Genomic DNA, 20,934 nt, shown 5'->3' with positions numbered 1-20,934 from the left:
TAGACTATAATCCTGAATAATATATTAGCAAATATAATATAATATCTTGAGCTCAAATCAGGAAAAAGAAAATCTCTCAGCATGAATTGCTGTACATATCTAATTATTTATGGCCTTACACATATTGATGAAAAGATTCCCAGAAGTTGGAGTTGTCAAAACATTTTATTCCATTGTTTAAAAAAACACTTTGGAGGTAGTTAGATATTCTGAATAATGAAATATAATCCTGTCTGCTAACTGCTTTTCTGTTTTTTATTGCTGCTGTAAATTATGGGCAACTTTGTAATGAGATTCTTGATTTATTTTTTAAAAGATGTTAGCCTTATTATCTATTAATTCTAACAGATTTCTTCTATAAATGCTCCATAAATATTAACATATCTAATGGATGGTGACAATCTGATGAAAGTGAAGAAAACATTATGTCTGAGGTATGGTGATGATTTGACAAAATCTTCTTTTTATGTTGTTTGTTCTTTATTGTTTTTGAGAGCAAAAAAATGCAATTAATTAACAGCTCATGTCAATGAAAGTAAAAGGTGTAGTGCTAATATTGCGAGCTTTAGATTTTTTCCACCAGTAATAAATGTATTATTATTTCTAGAAGTTTCTGGTTTTATTTTTTGAAGTTTTCCTAAATTCAAATTTATAAAAAGTTTTCTTTCATTTGCTGCTAAAATTTTCAGTAGAATCAAAGTTTTTATTATTAAGCTAGAGAAATGATGAGTGTTACACAGTTATATCTTCCCTGTTAGAAAGTATTTTGAAGATGAGACAGACCTGGGGCTTCCATCTTTAAAGAAGACTTCCACAGTATGCAAGTATTAATTGAGTGTTCATTGTGGTGACAGGCTCTCTGTGTGCACATTAGAGAGAAAGAGAGAGGGATAGAGCTGGGGGAGCTGAAAAAGTAGGAGACATGATCTCCCCCTACATGGAGAGTAACAGAGTAGAATAATAAATGCAGAAATCTATGTAGCAGACAGTGCTAGTTTTAAAATGTCTTTTAGTAACTAATCTTATTTCTATATGTAGTCCGGAAATTTTAAAATTAAAAAGTCTGCTAACAAGTTAATATTATAGACCATTAACTTGTCATGGTGACTTCCTCTTCAAAGGAGTCCTCCAGCAATTTCAACATGTGTGCAGAAAAGGTAAATGACAAGAAACCTATCTGTAATTTCCCCATGAACAAGAAAAATGTATGTATATATTTTAAATTTTAGCTAGTATTTCATGAGTGTCATCTATAAGCCTGGCCCTGTGCTAAGAGTCTGATATAAATTATTTTGCCTATCATACACCCAAATCTATGAGGTAGGTGCTATTATTATCTCCATTTTTTATATATGAGAGAATAAAAGCTTAGAAACAGAACATTAATGAAATTGAATTTCACATTGAGAAAGGTATTTCCTTTTAAATTGCTTCATTCCTTATGATTCCAACAAAGAGAAAGTCTCAGCTAGGTGCTAGTATGTTTTTAACACCTCTGCAACATTTGCTAACCAATTTCTCTCAAGTTCTTTCTCTTTCTTTCAACAAAATAGAACAAGCCTCAGACTCAGAGCCCTGAAAAACCCACAGTTTGTAGCCAGCTTGTACCATGTTGTTTTGCATTTATTAAATTTTGAAATGTTTATTTTCAGTTTATGGACATTGATATTGGTACTCCATATGTAGTAGTACCCCAAGTTGCTTTTTGAGAGTAAGTAAAAAAAGCAGTGGGTCATTTAAAGATATAAAGTAAATAATGACAACTCTTATAAAAGTGGTAAGCAAAAAATGGAAGTTTGGGAAATAGTATAGAATGTTCTACTATTTTAGTCATATTGACAAAAGTTCACGCATACTTTAAAATCCACTTGCATCAGAGGCACACATTTTCTGCAGATTTTATAATGAAGTATATAGTGCTGGGATTTGCCATACTTGAAATGATCAATGGTTCTAAAACTTATATGTCTCTGAATATATAAATCTAAGATGACCAAACCAACGTGAACACTATGAGCATCTGTGACTTTTATTTTTGAAGGAAAGAGACATGGGAAAGAAAGAAAAAGTTATTAAAATTTCTGGCACCTTTGAGTTAGTGAAGACAGTTCGGAACATTAGTTTTTGACTAGGTAACTCCTGACATCCACATGTCATGGACATTCTCTCTAATTTTTTAACAACCATCCAAAGGTAAGTATTATTAATGCAATAATGAATGAAAGGAGTGGCTCAGAGAAGTTAAGCAACTTGTCCACAAACATATAGTTTATAAGTGGCAGAGTTGGGATCTAATCCTAAACTTCACTAATTGCATATGGTTGTGACTTCATCAGTTTTCTGTTTTTTTTTTCTCCCTATTTTAATTTCTAGGGAGATTAAGAGAAGAAAAAAAATCTAATCTTTGATATTTATCCTCATAGTCACCATTTCTGCTACTCTTCATTCCTTCCTATAGATCTGAGCTTTTATGTGGATCATGTCCATTAAGCCTGAAGAATTTCCTTTAGTATTTTTTGAAGTACAGGTTTGTTGCTTGACCAACTCTCTCAACTTTTATTTATATGACAGTGTTTTTATTTCACTGTAATTTTTAAAGAGTGTGTTTTGCTGCATATAAAATTCTGGTTTGATAGTGTTTTTCTTTCAGCATTCTGAAGATGTTGACCTATTGTTTCCTGGCTACCACTGTTTTTCATAAGAAGTTGGCTAACATTCATATCACTATTTCTCTGAATACAATGTGTCATTTTTCTCCAGCTGTTTCAGTAAGTTCATTTTAAAAACCTTTTCATTTTCAGGAGTTTGAGTAGGATTTGCTAGTTGTGGTTTCTCTGTATTCTTCTTGTGTAGGATTTGTTGAGTTTCTTCGACCTGTTTTTCATGAAATTTAGGAAATTTTACGCCGTTACTTTTTTTTTTTTTTTTTTTTTTTTTTGAGACAGAGTCTGGCTCAGTCGCCCAGGCTGGAGTGCAGTGGCTCGATCTCCGCTCACTGCAAGCTCCACCTCCTGGGTTCACTCCATTCTCCTGCCTCAGCCTCCCGAGTAGCTGGGACTACAGGCACCTGCCACCACGCCCGGCTAATTTTTTTTGTATTTTTTCAGTAGAGACGGGGTTTCACCATGTTAGCCAGGATGGTCGCAATCTCCTGACCTCGTGATCTGCCCTCCTCGGCCTCCCAAAGTGCTGGGATTACAGGCATGAGCCACCGCACCCGGCTGCCATTACTTTAAAAAAAAATTTCTGTGTCATTCTCAATCTCTCCTCTCTTTTTGGTAGTCCAGTCACACATGTGTCACGTCACACTGTTGCTATTGTCCCAAAGGTTACTGAGGCTCTATTATTTTTTCAATTTTAAAAATACATGATATTCTTGGATTATTGCATTCGCTATTTTTAAAGGTCAGTGACCATGCTTCTTTTATTATCTCTGTTGTCCAGCCCATCCACTGAATTTCAGATATTGTCATTTTCAGTTATAGAATTTCCATTTAGTTCTCTGTATAGCTTCAATTTTCCCAGAACTCCCATGAGGTTCCCTTTCTGTTTATTCAGTAAGATCATATTTTCATTTAAGTCTTTGAGCATATTTATAATTGCTGATTTAAAGTCCTTACCTGTTATTCCAACATCTGAGTTATCTCTGCCTGTTTCTATTGATGGCCTTCTTCTTAATTATGGGTCACATTTTCCTGTTTCTTGAGGGGATTTCCACATCTGTTTTTTAAAAATTGTGTTGCTGAACATAGTAGTTGATATATTGTAAGGGGTTTGAATTATGCTACCTTCCTTTACAAACTGTTGGGTTTTGTCCTGGCAATCAACTTACTGTGTGATCTTGAGTATCTCCATCACTCTCAGTGCCATAAGCAATTGTTCTCTGCAAGGCCTTGTCAGGTTGTGCCTTGCTCAGTACAGTCTAGCCTTTGAACAAGCACACAGAGTTTCCCCATACAAACTTCTGGAGCACTCTCTTTGCGAAGGAGCTTCCTCTCCAGAACTCTGTTCAGCAAATGCCAGATGCTTCATTCATCTCAAATTCTAGTCTTTGTGTCCCCATCTTGGCAAGACCACCATGTTTGGCTTGAAGCTTCCTGTGCTAGGATCAGGAAACTGTCCCCATAGGAAAGTACAGTAAACATGGGGTTCACTCATTTATATTCTTTATTTTTTACATTCTTATGCTATATATTGCTCAATGTTTAAAAATAGTTGTCTTACATATTTTATTCAATTTTACAGCCATTTATGGTGGGCAGACAAGCCCAATATTGGTTTACTCCATCAACAAAAACAGAATCTCTTTTTTCCTTCCTTCATTGTCTCTGCTATTTTTCCTCTTCCTCTCTTAGTTTTTTTTCCTATTCAAAGAGGTTGATGTTGCCAAAGGCCTTATATTTATCATCTTTTGTACTTTCTGAGACATTTCCATCTTCCAATGCTTCTATTGATGGCATTCCCACTACCCTGACTTATTTAACATTGATCAAATAAAAACATATTAAGTTTTTATGTGGGCCAGTCACTGTGCTGAATGGTGGAGATGCCAAGATAAGTCACAGTATCTGCCTTCAAAGAGTTCATGGTCTAGTGAAAGCGAGGCATAGAAATAATTAGATGTGGGTGAGATAATTGCTATTGCAGGAACAGGTAAAATATGTTACGGAAGAAACTAACTGTAATAGAGACAGAATCACAGACCTCGTCCTAGACAGGGAGTGTTGGAGAACAGTTCTGAAAAAGTAGCAGGAGATAAACAAGAGGCAGAGAAGGCATCCCAGGCAGAGGATGTCTTGTGCAGAAGCATGGTGGCATGACAAAGCATGCTGTGACAGGGCAGCCACAGTTAGTCACAGGATCTTATGCTTCTGTGGAAAACAACAGGTCACTAGGTTGGAAAAGCAGACTTAGTTTCATTTTGAAGAACCTTTACACAAAGCCTCAGTACAATTATATAAATATAAATACTCATATTTTTCTGCTCTGGTGGCATGTTCCAGATAAACCAGAATTTCTCTCTCTATCCCATGCTGGCTTCCTAAATAAAAAAAAAAAATCTGCTGGTCTTACCTCAGGATTCAAACTTGACAGGTGTAAATTAGATATTGGGAAAAAAATGTATTTACCCTTATCTCACATCATACAAAAAATTAATCCCAGATAGATTGCAAGCTTAAGTGTGAATGGCAACATAATATAAGTTTTAGAGAAAAATAGGATAAAATATTTATGACCTTGGAATAGGCAAAGGTTTCTTAAACAGGACACAAAAATTGCTAACCCTGAAAGAAAGACAATTGGTAAATTGGAGTTTATTAAAGATGGAAAATGTCAGTCCATCAAAAGATACAGTAAAGTGAAAAGACCACCTCCAAAATGTGTATATCCATGAGATTCATATAAAAATACACTTAAAACTCCTACAAATCAATATGGAAGAGAAAGATAAACTAATGGAAAAGTGAGCAAAACACTTGAACAGATAATTCACAAAAGAAGGGATCCAAATGACCAATAAACATATGAAAACATGATGCATTTCACTAGTCATCCAGGATACACTGATTAAAACTACAGTGCAGTATCACCTATACACCAATCATATGGCTCAAATGGCTCAATTGGAAAAGACAAAAAAATGCCAAGAGTTTGTGAAACCATGTGTCAACTGGAACACTGCTAGTTAGAGTGTAAATGGAAATAACCACTTTGGAGAACAGTTGGGCAATATCTACTAAAGCTGAATTTACATATATTCTACAACACAGAAGTTCCACTCTTGCATATATATTCAGGAGAAATGCATACATGTAATTCATACCAAAGATATGTACCAAAGTGTTTACAGGAGCACAATCTGTAAGAGCCAAAAAGTAGAAACTCCTCAAATGCCCATCCACAGCCACATACATAAATAAAAGTGTATGGTCTCACAATGGATAAATAAATGGTATGGTCACGCAATGGGCTAGTATGCATTGAGTATGAATCATCCTCAATCATATGCAACAATATGAATGAATCTCATAAGCATAGGATGAAAAGAAGATACCATAGAAATATACATACTGTTTGATTCAAATTTCTATAGAATATAATAAAATGAAGCATAAAGTGGGGGAGGGGAATTCTTGTTGTTGGTTATGATCTACTATTTTTTTTTTTTTAGAGGCAGGGTCTCTCTCTGTTGTCCAAGCTGGGGTGCAGGGGTGTGATCATAGCTCACTGCAGCCTTGAACTCCTGGGCTGCAGTCATCCTCCTGCCTTAGCCTCCCAAGTAGCAGGGACAGGTGTGTGCCACCATGGCTGGCTTAATTTCTTTTTACAGAGATGGGGTCTTGCAATGTTGCCCAGGCTGGTCTGGAACTCATGGCCTCAAGCCATCCCTCCACCTCAGCCTCCCAAAATGCTGGGATTACAGGCATGAGCCATTGCACGCAGGCATAGTCTATTATTTTTATCTGGGTGCTGTAATAAGTTGTTGAGTTGTATACATATGATTTAGGTATGTATATGTGTACATATCAAATCCCTCTCTCTCTCTCTCTCTTTCTCTATCTGTCTATCTATTTATCAGATTATATTTTCTTTAAATTGGTTGGTGGCAGAACTGGCAAAGATTAGTCTCTTGGTTTCTATTGATTGAATTGAGCTGAATGAGAATTTTATGGTTATGACTGCTCTTCTGTCTTGAGTGAATGATCCAGTTTATATTTTCTACAGCCCCTGTAAGTGTCATTATAAGAACCAGAGTGGCTTGCAGTGGGCTTGGCATCTGTCCCAGCTTCTTTCTTCAAGTGGAAGGTGTAATCTGAATTGCCAGCAAACATATCTTGGAAACAAGATTGTTCTTTGGCTAAGACCAATGAGCTTGAGAGCTGCTCAGCTCTGCGGAAGGCTTACTAGATGCACACAGACTTAGAGAGCCGTCATGTGGAGAAGAACTGGCTCAGATCTCCCCTTTCTCAGTGTTTTTAACTCTAGAAGCATCCAAAGTTCCCCTGAAGAACTCCAGAAACTCGGCTCTAAGTGCTGCGTCTCCTGAAGAATAATTATTCCACAGGACACAATTTGGAGAATGCTTCCCTAAGTTTATTTAGATTTGCTGATGACTTACCTTAAGCCATCTTTACAATGCCATGGTCCATAGCTTTACAGGCTGCACTGGGCACAATTTTAGAGGACATCATTCATGGTGCAATCTGCCCTACAATAAGTAGTGATCCTGGTTTTGTACCACGTATTCTGTTTTCTAAGTAAATTGTAGTTCTCCTGAGGGCAGAGAATGTATTTTTCGTTTCCTCTTTCTTCTCCTAGTACAAGACGAGCTTTCTTTGCACAATGTGGAAGCTCCTTTTGGACTTATCTTAAAAGATGATGGCTTCTCCAGTACACCAAAGCAGGTCAAATTGTGATGGAGGCAGATATTTTTGTTCTTTTTTGTTCTATGCCTCTCTTCCAATCTACTGCATGAATTATCCCATGACATTGCTATGGTTTGAACACTTGTGTGCTCCTAAATTTCGTATGTTGAAATCTTAAGCCCAAAAGTGATGGTATTAGGAGGTGGAGTCTTTTGGAGGTGTTTAGATCATGAAGGGGAAGCCCTCATGTGTGGGATTAATGTCCTTACAAAAGAGATCCCTTGCCTTTTACTATGTGAGGTTACAGTGAAGATGAGCCTCTGTGAGAAATGGGCCTTCACCAGACACTGAATCTGCCAGCACCTTGATCTTGGACTTTCCATCCTTCAGAGCTGTGAGAAATAAATTTGTGTTATTTATGGGCCATCTGGTTTATGGCATTTTGTTATAGCAGCCCAAAAAGACTAAGACAGATACCTTTTCCTTTCTACCATAATCAAAATAAATGTTTGCATCAGCCATTTACTCCTCTCTCCTAGAGGTATTTGTATCTTAAGGTTTATCTTCTACTATGAAAATAAAACTTTTGCTAAAGTTATCTCAGGCACTGGTGAGTCAGGAGGGGGCCACATTTGGGGGCACTGCCCCCACTTGCCAATCATAGACAAATTGCCAATTTTACCTGTGATTAGGCCTAGACCTGCAGAGGACATCTATTGTTTTTGCAGGTCTGTTTCCTTTAACTTTCTTCTGCAAGCATACCCTGATCTTCCTTCCTCTACTTTTAGCCCATGTACCAGGATAGAGCTCCACTCCTCGTCATGAATTCAGCACATCACCAAGGCCGGTCTACAAATAAGATTCTTTTGGTCATAGCAATTGGTTCATGGATGATTTTATCAAAGTCAATAAAAAACAATCAAAGCCAATGAGACACGACAAAGTTTTTACTGGGAACCTTGGGAGAGTTATGGGACCCTAACATTAAAGCAGAGAAGATATAGGGTCTGAAACAACTGGTACCATCTTGTTCGTATATGGAAACAAAGGATGAAGCCAATACAGCAAGGCTCAGTTGGAAGAGAGAGGAACTGAGTCTTCATGACACACTTTCCTCTCCCCTACTGCTTGGATATTTCTGAAGAAAGGTTTGAGCAGAAGATCTTAGTGTTTTCCAAATGGTGAGTTATACTTGTGAAATATATTCAACAGGTCATCACCAGCATTTAACAAATGAAGCAGAATGGAGAAGAATAACTGAGTTACAATGAAATGTATGTGTTGTTGAGGGTCAAAAAATATTTCAAAGCCACTGCTAGTAAGTGATTAATTTTTGTAGCCTTTTCTTGTATACAAAACAATTATTCACCAAAAAAAATCAGAAGGACTTAAAAGATAATGAATAACACATTTCTCATATATATATATCTCCACGCTGCTACTGTAGCCAGCCTTACCACTAGTCTTCTCAGTTGGGTTTGCCCAATAATTTCCTTTTTGCTTAAGCAGCCATGAGATGGATTTTCTGTCAGTTGTAACCAAACAAAATCTAACTGAAATATTAGCCAAAAAAGGTGCTCCTGGCTTTGCAGGATTTATGATTCCCCTAACTACTTGGCCTAGGGATGCATTCAGTTCATGATTGTCAAAAAAGTAATAGAAAAAAGAAAAGAAAAAATATTGGAAAGACCTATCCAACTTCAGTACGCAAGTGATACCTCTGGTGGAGATATAGGGGCTGACTTTTCTTTGGGGTCTACAAATATTTCATCCCTAATGCTACTTGTAGGAGCAGTACCATTTCCTCAGAAAAATCCAGGAGAAACTTAATTAACCCTTGTGCATCAACACACATGTTCACATGTTCAGTCAACTCAAGAGGGAAGATGGATAGAGTGAAAGAATGCCTCTGGCAAGCTTATAAAGCATGTGGTTTGTGGCTGAGTGGCTTTAATCACAGAAAAGTGTGGTCATTTGTCCTGAAATCTCCATCAGCAAGACTTCATTGCTATTACTAATTGAATCTACCCAAATGGACACTGTTAAAGTGAACTAAATATGGCCTGAGAAGGACTCCCTACTTATATATTTGAGTCCTTGTGGATGAACCATCACCTAAATAGCAGACAAAATTGAAAACTTAACTTAGTAGTATACATCTGTAACCATAGCTAAGTGTTGGCCAATCCCAGCAGCCATACTTCAACCACTCATAGACTGTTCAGGGTTCAAATTGCATTCAAATAAGGCAAATGCTTAGCTGTAACCAATCTGTTTCTGTACCTCACTTCTGATTCATGTATGTCACTTTACCTTTTTTGTCTATTAATTTATTCTGACCATGAGCCACCCTTGGAGTCTCTCTGAATCTGCTGTGATTCTGGAGGCTTCCCAATTGGTGAGTCTTTTTATTTTTTTCTCAATTAAGCTTCATCAAATTTAACTTGTCTGAAGTTTTCTTTTAATAATCTGAATGGCTGTCCCTGAAACCTCTCCTAGGAAAAGGTCACCACCCACCTAGAGACCATGCCCAGAGTCTTCTGAGAGCTTCTCCATGTCCCTGTGTATTCAGTCCACCCTCAAGTTCCAAATATTGGGGTGAATTTTTATCGGGGAGGGTAATGGGACCCTCAAGCAGTACAGAATTACCCCTCAAGAGGATGCTAGGCTCAAAAGTGTCTACATGGCTGAAAGAAGGGGGGTTTTGGAAGAAATACAAACAAATGAAAAACTCTGGGTGACATCGTCTTCTGTCTTGTCTGTGTAATGAGTGGGGAACTGGAGGATGGGAAAAGGGGCTATTTTTCTAGTTCCTCATTGAAAACTTCGTAACACCAGCTCTTCAAGACAAAGGTACAAAGTAGGAAGGAGTAAAAGGAGTTTTGAAATAATTGGCAGGGAGCCCAAAGAATCAAATGATATTATTACAAAATCCTTCTCCAAGTCTAAGCAATATCCTGGCAGGGCCCACATGCTGCAGCTCTGTTTGTTCTGTAGTTGTTTTATTATGTATTTTTATAGATTATTTTTTCCCTCTCTCTCCTGTTGATGGAGGGCACTTAACTATTTATGGGACTGCTTTAAGGTGGTATTTTAGATTTCCTGCCCAGAATTCTAAGTGATTAGGGGTGAGTGGGGCAAGAAGAACAGGTCACTAGTATGAACTGGGCTTGTAGGGGGCACTGGGGTCAGGCGACAGGAGGGTGAAGCTTCTGGTATCCTCTCTTGAGACTGGCCAGTGCACATACATTATGTCACCCTACCCAGCTGCTTAAATGCTTTGGTGGTTCCCCACTGGTTCAGGATCTATTCCTGAGGCCTTAGTACAGCCTATATGGTCCCCTGGGATCTGGCCCTACCTCTCTTGGCCACTTGATCCCATTTTTCCCATCTTCTCCCATGCTCCAGCCACTCTTGTCTTCTTTCAGTTTCTAAAAGCAGCCATGAGTTCTCCCGAGTCAGGGGTGTGCATATGCTGCTCTCATTGCCTGGAACACTTCCTCTGACCTCATCAGACGGGATGAGTTTCCCATTCTATGGCTTCATGACTCTCCTTCATAGCCCTTGGTTTCAGTTTGAGTTTCTCAGAAAGCAGAACCAAGACCAAGATTTGTGAGGCAACCCCAGCAAATGTGGAGAGGGAGTGGTAGAAAAAGTCTGTGAAGGAAGGAAGGAAAGACAATAAGTGGTGTGTTGATGTATGAGTTATGGGTGTGGGCAGCTGGGTCCATTCCCCCTAGGCACCCTCTGAGCTACTCTAGAACAGGGGGCAGGGGCTACCTGCCTGTTTGGAAATAAAGTTTTATTGGAACACAGGCACGTCCACTTGTTCATGTGTTGCCAGGAGTATACAATTGTGACAGAAACCATACAGCCTGCAAAGTCTAAAATATTGATTTCTGGCCCTTTAAGAAAAAGTTGGCTGAATCCTGCTCTGGAACATAACTCAGAATTGTCCTACCAAGAGGCAAGGGAGCCAGGGTATTTATCCACCAGCTTCCTTCTCTTGTTGGCTGCAAGCAGTTCCTGGGGCTATTGTTTCTCAGCACCTCTGAATGAATGGTTGGTAATAGACATGGAAACTGAGACTCAGGGAGGTTATGTGCTTTTACTAAGGTAAAAGAGATCTGTACCTAGACCTTTTAACAACAAACCTTGTGCATTTTCCTTTTTAGAAGACAAACTATGATGAATTGCCTAATGTGTATGAATGATGAATCAGGAAGGAGGAGGCTAATAAGGGGTTGTCATCATCATGAAGGAGTGAGTCAGGTTGAATAAATGATCTTGTGTAGAAAGAAAAAAACTAAGGGATCTGTTGAATTGAGTTTTCAGGAAAGACAGGAAAAGGCAGATGCAACTGCACAGAAGGTAGACTGGACAGAGCGCTATGTTCCTGGGGTCCTGGGGTGAGTCATCTCCAGAAAGCAGAAAAGGTATGCAATAAAGGTTGGATAAGTGGGGGAAGTCTGTCCACGGTGAGTCTTGCTTGTGAGACAGCACTGGGTCTTCATCTAAAGAATCAAAGTATCACTCTAGGGAAGTACCTCCCTTAGTTTACTTTTCCAGCAGAGCTGGGATTCTACTGGAGTGGGCCACCTGGACAGGTGTGTACAAGGACCAAGGTACAACAGGAACAGACTCTAACCTACCTGCAAACTCATGCATCTTGATGACTCTGTGTAAATTACTGATTTGCACTGTGGTTCTGTAAATGGCAAAATGAGTCCTGTAGGAGGAGAGTTAGGCAAACTTTGATAAATAACACCTTACGTTTTTTGGGTGCTTATCCCACTGTCTCTTCCTCAATATGTTATTAATAATACTATATTAGTAATAATACTAGTATAATAGTAATAGGTAATACTTATTTAGTACTTACTATGTGCCAGGCACTGTCTAAATACTTCATATGAATTAAATTGTACTTACAACCACCTCATGAGGTAAACATTGCTATTATCATTATTTTATTAAGGAAACGAAGTCAATAAGGGGTTAGAACTCAGTCCAAGATCAAACAGCTTGTAACTGCTGGAGCCAGGATTCAAACCTAAGGAGTCTAAGAGCAGATTTGAGTTGCTCCAAACACCACAGAGATCAGCATTTCCTTCCGAAGTCTCCACTTGGGTCGTCACTTTAAGTAATGATGTTAATCATCATGAAGTCATAAGACATTGTATTTTTGAGTCAGGCCCAGTGCTCTGTGCTCCATGTGAATGATCTTATTGTGTGTCCACAGCAACCCTGAGAAGTCAGAGCTCTTTTCACCTCCATTGTGCAGAGGAGGGAACTGAAGTTTACAGAAATTAAATAACTTGCTCAAGGTCAAAGTGCTTAAGTGGTGAAACCCAGGTGAAAACCCAGGTCTGCTCCTCTCCAACTTGACTGCCATAGGTTACTGTAACACACTAACTTGAATGGATGGGGGTGAAATCATACCTATAGGCATGGGTTTGAATTCTCTGATTGTACCCTTTAGTGTATCAGGAAGTGCTAAGTCTATAACTTCCAGGCATAAAAGTTCTAATGAAACAACTTTCCCTTGGGGAAGATTTTACCTGCAATAGCATTTTCTGCCAACACATGAAGGTGGTTGGGAATCCTTGGGTAACTAATGTTGGGATCAAATTAACTGGGACTAGAATTACCAGAAGTCATTGTTATAATTAGGGAGCAACAGGGATCATTCCAACAAACATCCTTCCCCAGTCCTCACTGGGCACAGATATCTTAATCCCAGGGAGAGTTTTAGGGAGACCTTGTTTCAGTTTAGATTACTCCAGAAGTGACTTTGAGCAAAGATTTAAGTGCAAGTAGTTCATTTGGGAGGTGCAGAGGACACTGTGGGATAGTGGAGAAGTGGTACAGGGAAGACAAGGCAGCCAATAAAACGTGCATTGTTTGTAAGCTAGCACAGTGGGTGGCTAGAGTCTAGCCCTAGAAGGAAACACCGAGAAACAGTGTACAACACAGGACTCAGAATTATCCCACTCAAGGGGCCAGGAAGCTGGGATGTTTATATGCCAACTCTCAAGACTCATTGGTTGAGGTCTTCTTCCCGGGTTAAATCCCTAGCACTTCTGGTCTGCTCTGCAGGGACAATACAACCTTCTGCAGACCCAGAAAAGCTCTTCAGAGAGGCAAACACTGGCAGTTGGAAGTCAGCCACAAAATAGCTAGGGGCAGGTGATTCTCTGACAGCATCTGTGGTATCCTTTAGCTATGGCTGAAGACAAATGGTATTTCAACACTTTGGAGGGAGCAGACCTAGTTTTTCACCTGGGTTCCACCACTTAAACACTTCGACCTTGAGCAAGTTATTTAATTTCTCTAAACCTCAGTTCCCTCCTCTACACAATGGAGGTGAAAAGAGTTCTGACTTCTCAGGGTTGCTGTGGACACACAATGAGGTCACTCACATGGAGCACAGAGCACTGGGCCTGACTCAAAAATACAATGTCTTATGACTTTATGATGATTAACATCATTACTTAAAGTGACGATCCAAGAGGAGACTTCAGAAGGAAATGCTGGTCTCTATGGAGCTTGGAGCAACTCAACACTTGCCAAACAATTTAGAGCTGTCAAAAGAATTCAAACTGCATGAGGCATCTACAAACATTTTCTTCTTTTTCCTCCCCCAAAAGGTCAAACATATGCTTGGAGTGGGACATTTCCTTCAATCACTTTCAAAATAACAATTTGTTGGAACATTTGTATTAACCTTGAAACTTGTCCAATCTGCTGAGAAATAAGAAGCTACACTGACATGTATGATAATAAAGTCCCCAACAAACCTGGCCAACAAATGACACATGGACCCTCTCTTTGCACATAATTAAATGATTTTTTAAATGCCAAGTGTGATCGGCACACAGAGCTGGTCCTCTCAAGGGGGAGTGTTCATATGGCAAACTGCCAAAAAAGGATGCACTGCTTTGCTTTAATAAAGAGGTAACAGCAACAATGTTTTCCTCCTTAGCCATGAGTCAGGTGTGGACCAGCATGTGGGATGGTGACGGGTCCAAGAGCTAAAGGCCCAAAGGGGCCCAGTGCAATGGCTCATGTCTGTAATTGTAGCATTTTGGGGGGTCGAGGCAGGAGGAGCCCTTGAGTCTAGGAGTTTGAGATCAGCCAGGGCAAGATAGGGAGACTGCATCTCTCCAAAACAAAAAAAAAAAAAAAAAAAGAAAAAAAAGAAAAAATAAAGTCGAGGGTGATGGTGTGTGCCTATAATCCCAGCTACTCGGGAGGCCAAGGTGGGAGGGTGCTTGAGCCTGGGAGGTCAAGGCTACAGTGAGCTATGATTGCACCACTGCACTCCAGCCTGGGCGACAGTGACCCTGTCTCGAAAAATTAAAAAACAAAAGATAAAGATGCAGAAGGACCACCTGCAGGGAGACATTTCATTGGTGAAGACATTTTGTGCTCAATTAATCAGGTGTGAGAAGGTGGTTGCCTTGGACTTGGTCCCCTGGGAACAGATTTGTATGTGGAAGGCTGGTAGGGGCATGTTCCTAGGCAACACTCTTGTAAAGAAGTAGGGAAGGCAGCATCAGGCAAAGAGGGAAACTGATCTCCAATATGGCTACAACTGGTGCCTCTGTCAATCTTATGGGGAGCTCTGGAGCTGAGATGGTCCTTCAGGAGTATCCCACGTTGTGGCAAGGCAGCAGGAACCAAAGCTTTTTAATTTTTTTATATGTTGTTATTACATTTTGCCAAAGTAGGAGAATAGAATGTACTTTATTTAACAGCTTTTAGCTACATTTATAACTTGCAGACATCCAGAAACAGGCTATGTGTGCCTCTACTTGTCATCCTGCCCTGGGACCTACAAATGTTGGAGGAAGCGTCAAGGGAGGTGTCCAGTCTCAGAAGCTTTGAATTCACATGCGTGATTGATTACCTGTGTGGAGTTAGCACAAGCAAGGAAAGAAAGTTCTGCCATTTTCTGACTATGTGATTTTGTCTGCCAAAAGCGGGCACTGGTTTTATGACCCTCTTTCTCAGATGCAGAAACTGAGGATTACAGTGCTTTATTCTCTTGCTCAAATCATGCAGCTGTTGGTAAGTGGTAGAGCCAGGACTGAATCTAGACAAACTGATCCCAGTGCCTGTACACTGAATGACTCTCTGTGTCCAAGGCTGAGCAGGAATTTGATCAATTCTGAAGATGCTTGCACTGGGTCCACCTCTCCACTTTCTGAAATTCTGTTAGAATTTTAAGGCACAAATGTCACCTCCTCCACGAAGCCTTTTCTGATTTTCTTCAGCCATATTTTTTTCTCCATTTAGCTTGTCTTTCTCACACATAAGCTTATGTACCCTGACTAGTATTAAAATTACCTTATATGTATCTCATCTCCCCCAGGACTTGCATATAATTTCCTTGATGTCAGTGAGCCTGCCATATTCCCATATCTGCATCACTTTATATTAGTTTTTTCTTGCACCATAAGAAATTCTCACAATTTTGTCAGTTTAAAACAACAGAGAATGAGAGAAAACATTTGCAAACTACTCATCTAACAGGAGACACATATCTAGAATATACAAGGAACCCAAACAACAGAAAAAAAATAATTTCATTAGAAATGGGCAAAGGACATGAGTAGATATTTCTCAAAAGACATACGAATGGCCAACAGATATATGAAAAAAATGCTCAACATCACTAATCATCAGGGAAATGCAAATCAAAACCACAATGAGATATCATCTTACCCCAGTTAGAATGGCTATTACTAAAAAGACAAAAAATAACAGATGTTAGTAAGGATGTGGAGAAAAGGAAATTCCACATGGTTAATGAGAATGTAAATTAGTACAACCTTTATGGAAAACAGTATGGAGATTTCTCAAGAAAGTAAAAATAGAACTATTGCACAATCCAGCAAGCTCACTACTAGGTATGTATCCAAAGGAAAAAAAAATCAATCTATCAAAGGGATACATGCACTTCCGTGTTTATTGCAGCACTATTCACAATAACAAAAATGTCAAATCAACCTAAGCATCCATCAACAGATGAATGGATAAAGAAAATATGGTAGAGGTATACAATGGAATACTATGCAGCCACAAAAATGAATGCAACCCATCATTTGAAGGAACTTGGATAGAATGGGGAGATATTATGTTAAGTGAAATAAGCCAGGCACAGAAAGACAAATATTGCACGTTTTCACTCATATATGGCAGCTGAAAACATTGATTGTGTGGAGATAGACATTGTGTGGAGATAGAGAGTGAAATGATAGATACGAGACTAAGAAAGAGGTTGGTTAATGAATACAAACATACAATTAGGCAGAGGGAATAAGTTATAAGATTTGGTAGCATTGTAGGGTGAGTATAGTTAACAACAATGTATTGCATTTTTCAAAATAGATAGAAGAGGAGACTTGAATGTACCTAACACATAGAAATGATAAATATTTGAGTGATAGATACCTCAAATACCCCAAATAGAATTACACATTCTTTGCATGTAATAAAATTTCACATGTACCCCATACATATGTACAAATATAATATATCAGAAATAGGTAAAGGGTAAATCTAAAAAATAAAAATAGAAGGTAAAAAAATAATAAAACAACACAACATTATTATCTCCTAGTTTCTGTGGGTCAGAAGTCTGGGCTCAGAGTCCTCTTCCAAATTCGCTAGTTGGCTGAATTCATTTCCTTGCATTTGTAGGACTAAGGTTCCCATGCTCCTGCTAGTTGTTGGCCAGGAACTGCCTTCAGCTCCTACAGTCTGCCCATAGTTCCTTGCCACGTGGCTCCCATAAGCAGTTCACAGCATGGATGTTTGCTTTATTCCCAGAGAGCTGGAGTGCATCTCTGTGACTTTCTTTTCTGCAACCTGCTGAAGAAAATTTGATTTTAAAGCACTCACATGGTTAGGTCAGGCCCCCAGGATAATCTCCCTTTTGCCATAAAATTTAACAGTCACAGATGTGATATAGTTATATTCACAGGTTCAACCCATACTTGAAGGGGGAGGGATTTTACAAGGATGAGGGCCCTTGGGGATCTTATAATTCTCCTACCATACTGTCTACCACCTGAAATGTATCCTGTGAAAGTTTGCAACGTAGTGAGTGATTCCTCATTTAGTTTCCTAGTTGATTGCACGTGGCATGGAAGCAAAGTGGCATATAAGCAAAGAATAACCCAGGAGCCCCACATTCTTTCAGTCTTGGAGATAAAAGAAGGAACTTATATCAAAGGGGGCAGATGTGATTTTGGTCACTCTTATACCTCGAATTCAATGTTTCCACCAAGTAAGTATACAGCTGAGGGGATGCAAGATGATTTTTAAGTGATGTATAGGCATGATAATAAATAATATTGAAGCACAGGGTGAAAAATTTATTCCCTTCTAATTTCTTTGCCTGTGCCTCGTATTACATTGAGGAGAAAGCCTCAGTTTGGTGCCACTATTTCTTTTAAGACTTCCTACATTTGGGAATCTCCCTTTTAACTAAGAGAAGGATGGCTCAGGCTCAGAAACTTAGAGGCAACATTAACAAAGTAGCACTGAACAGCATTTTTGTTTATATTGGGCCCATTTATAGTTCTTTTTAAATTATGGCCTGATACCAACTTTTACTTATAGTACTTGTAAAGTATTTGCTTATTAAACTTTTAATTAAAGAAAAAAGTCAACATTAATTAATAAAATTTTTATGTAAATCATAGTATGGGTGGTTTATGGATATGGCAAAAGTCATTGATATTGGATGTGAATGATGGAAGTTGGGAAAGGATGCTCAAATCCAGGGCTAACACTGGCTGCAATACCTGTGCTGGGGCTAAACCTGCAGGTGAGAGTTAAAGGGAGGCTCAATTGCTAGCACTTGGGAAAAGAGTGGGACAAGACCTTGTGAATAGCCTGGGAACTGGGAGCCTGGCTTCTTATCTTAGCTCAGCCATTTACCAGCTGTGTGACTTTGTGCAACTTTGAGCATTCACTTTCCGGTCTGGACTTGTAGGGTCCTCATTGTGAAATAAGGAGTTTGGATCTCATGGTCTCCAGTGTTCCTTGGAACCATGATGTTTTATGATTCTGTGAATGAGGCAGGCCATTATAGTCATTTTGACCCAATTTTAATATGTTGTTACGAAAAAACCCTCTTCATAGCCGATCATGTAAAGTGGAGTTTTTCGACCTCTGCACTATTGACATTGGGGGCTCAATAATTATTTGTTGTGGGAGCTGTCCTGTATATTGTAGGATGTTTAGCAGCAACCGTGGACTCTACATGCACATAGCAGCCCACCAGTGGTGACAACCAAAAATGCCTCCAGATATTGCCAGATATCTCCTAGTGGGCAAAATTGCCCTGGTTGGAAATCGCCAGTTTAGTGAAAACTCGCCTGTTTTTGTGCAGCATCTGTTCCATTGGTTCTAATGGTATAATGCTACTCAAACTCCACCAGCAATTCTTTTAGTCTGCAAGTTGCCTTCCATGGAGCAATAGGAGACACTAGGCCACTGGATTTATCAATTGATTCATTGATGAATTCACTCATGAATCATTTATTTCGCATGTACATATTGAACACCAGGCATACAATGGCGAACAAGAACTTTCAAGAACCCACAGCTGGCCACCATTGATTTATGCATCATTTCTTGCAAAACATATTAATGTATTACTTGTGTGTCTATTCCACATCTAACACATATTTCTTGCATTTCTAGTTTTTATCAAGCACTATGATGAAATACTGACACAATAAACAGAACACACATGCTACCTGCCTTTAAGAAGATTCCAGTGTGCAAGACATTCTGCTAGACATTGGTTGGCACTCAACTATAATGAATGAATATGAATATGATGGATTGAACGCTATTTCAAGTAGGCTTCAATGCAGTGAGGACAATCAGATGCACATCTAATCGAGTCTTTAGGAAGACAAGAAATGGAGAGATTCCTTCTTGGGAGGAAAGAACTCTGCGTACTCTGGCTGGGGAGAGTAAACAGACCTTTCTGGATACATTTGAACTAATTAATTAAATACAACATTTGTAAAGTGTTACTATATACCCCTTTGAGAGATGAAAAAACTTCTTCAGAAGGTTAAAGAAGTCATCTAAGCTTACCTAGTGGAACACAGTAAACGAAGGGAGGGGTAGGGAAAGGAACTCAAATCCAGGCCTATCTATCAGGCACCAAAGCCCCATGAATGTGTTTACATTGACAGCCAGATACTAAAGGGTGTGGGGAAATTTCTCAGAGAAAGACAGATAGAAGTTATAGAAGTGTGAGGAAGCAACATCAGTAACTAAACATCTACAGATAATCATCACTAAGAAGGCTGCGTGAGAGTAAACGTATGATTCTTCCTGGTTTCAGGAGTCTAGGCTTTCCAAAAAATCCCGTACGGTGGGAAAGACATGACGTGGCTGAGATGGAGAGAATATGAGGTGGCCGCAGCAGAAAGTTGAGCACAATTTGAAAGAAGGAAAATTTGTGGCCAAATTCAAGGTGAGCTGCATGGGACTTAGTATTATCTTGCTTTTGTTGTTTTAGATCTTTGAAACCCTCTTTATGAAACCTATTAAAGTAAACTTTTTCTCATTCTTACTTTTTTAGTCTTGGTTTTTTCCCAAAATTTACTTGGAAAACAAATCCCAATCTCAAAGACTTGCCTCATTACTGGAGAAAGAAATTTCTGCAAGCTCTTTACTAGTCTCACTACTGAGTGAACTGTCTTACCACAGAGGTCACTTTACACATTTGGCTAAGGAGCAGGGGAATATTTTCAGTACATGCTGTACATAAGTAAAGCATGGGTTTCCATGACATGATTTTATGTCTATTTGCTGCCCTTCCCCAGTGATTTGTGATTTTTTCATAAATAATACAAAATCTGAGAGCAAATGAAGTAATTTTTATCTTATTCCATCAAAGGATTTCTGTTGAAGTAAGTCCTACTCTTTTTTTTCTTTTTTTTTTTTTGCTAATGGTCTTTAAATATCTTGAGATACTAGTTATGTCTAGCCACAAATGCCGTAATGCTAAATAGAAATTACCCAAGAATCCTATTACAGTGTGGGTCTTTAAAATGTAATATGGTAGAACATTTGGAAGAGATGGTATTATAGCTGCATTGTTACAAATTGTCAACTTTTCAATCTTTGAGAATTGAACCTTTGGGAAACTCACTGTACTTACCTTGATGGGCTCCAAAGAACAATAAGTACTAATGCTGATGTGGATTTCTTTTGGAAAAAAGCAAAGCAATTAATCAAAATGGGTATGTCTGTGTCTCTACTAGGTTATAGGCTCAATGAGGTCAGGCAGAGGGGCTTTAGTATCTCTCATAGCGCTTGGCATAGTCACTTGTATTATGGGGTGCTGGTACTGCCTGGGTATCTGTATTTAAAAGATGCAGTGATTTTCCAACCAGTTGCAAAACATTTGGCAGTTTGAAATTAGCCATAGTAGGAATATTTACTTCATAGAAGTTGGTAAACACTACCAACCAGGGTTTGTGTGTGTGTGTGTGTGTGTGTGTGTGTGTGTGTGTATGCGTTTGTA

At 39.0% G+C, this 20,934-nt stretch overlaps 1 long non-coding RNA gene across 1 annotated transcript in view; it reads left to right on the top strand.

The window, feature by feature from the left end:
* LOC129050791 (uncharacterized) overlaps positions 1-19,886 on the top strand; it is a 94,327-nt gene extending 74,441 nt beyond the window's left edge. Inside the window, exons 4-7 of the long non-coding RNA XR_008514579.2 lie at positions 349-434; positions 2,651-2,768; positions 19,089-19,248; positions 19,747-19,886. This is a non-coding gene — a long non-coding RNA (uncharacterized LOC129050791). The remainder of the gene's footprint in view (positions 1-348; positions 435-2,650; positions 2,769-19,088; positions 19,249-19,746) is intronic.
* Positions 19,887-20,934: the final 1,048 nt, after the last annotated feature.

This window comes from Pongo abelii, chromosome 18 (assembly GCF_028885655.2).
Source record: "Pongo abelii isolate AG06213 chromosome 18, NHGRI_mPonAbe1-v2.0_pri, whole genome shotgun sequence".
In the NCBI taxonomy this organism is placed as follows: Eukaryota; Metazoa; Chordata; class Mammalia; order Primates; family Hominidae; genus Pongo; species Pongo abelii.
This window is presented reverse-complemented; position numbering and strand designations above follow the sequence as displayed.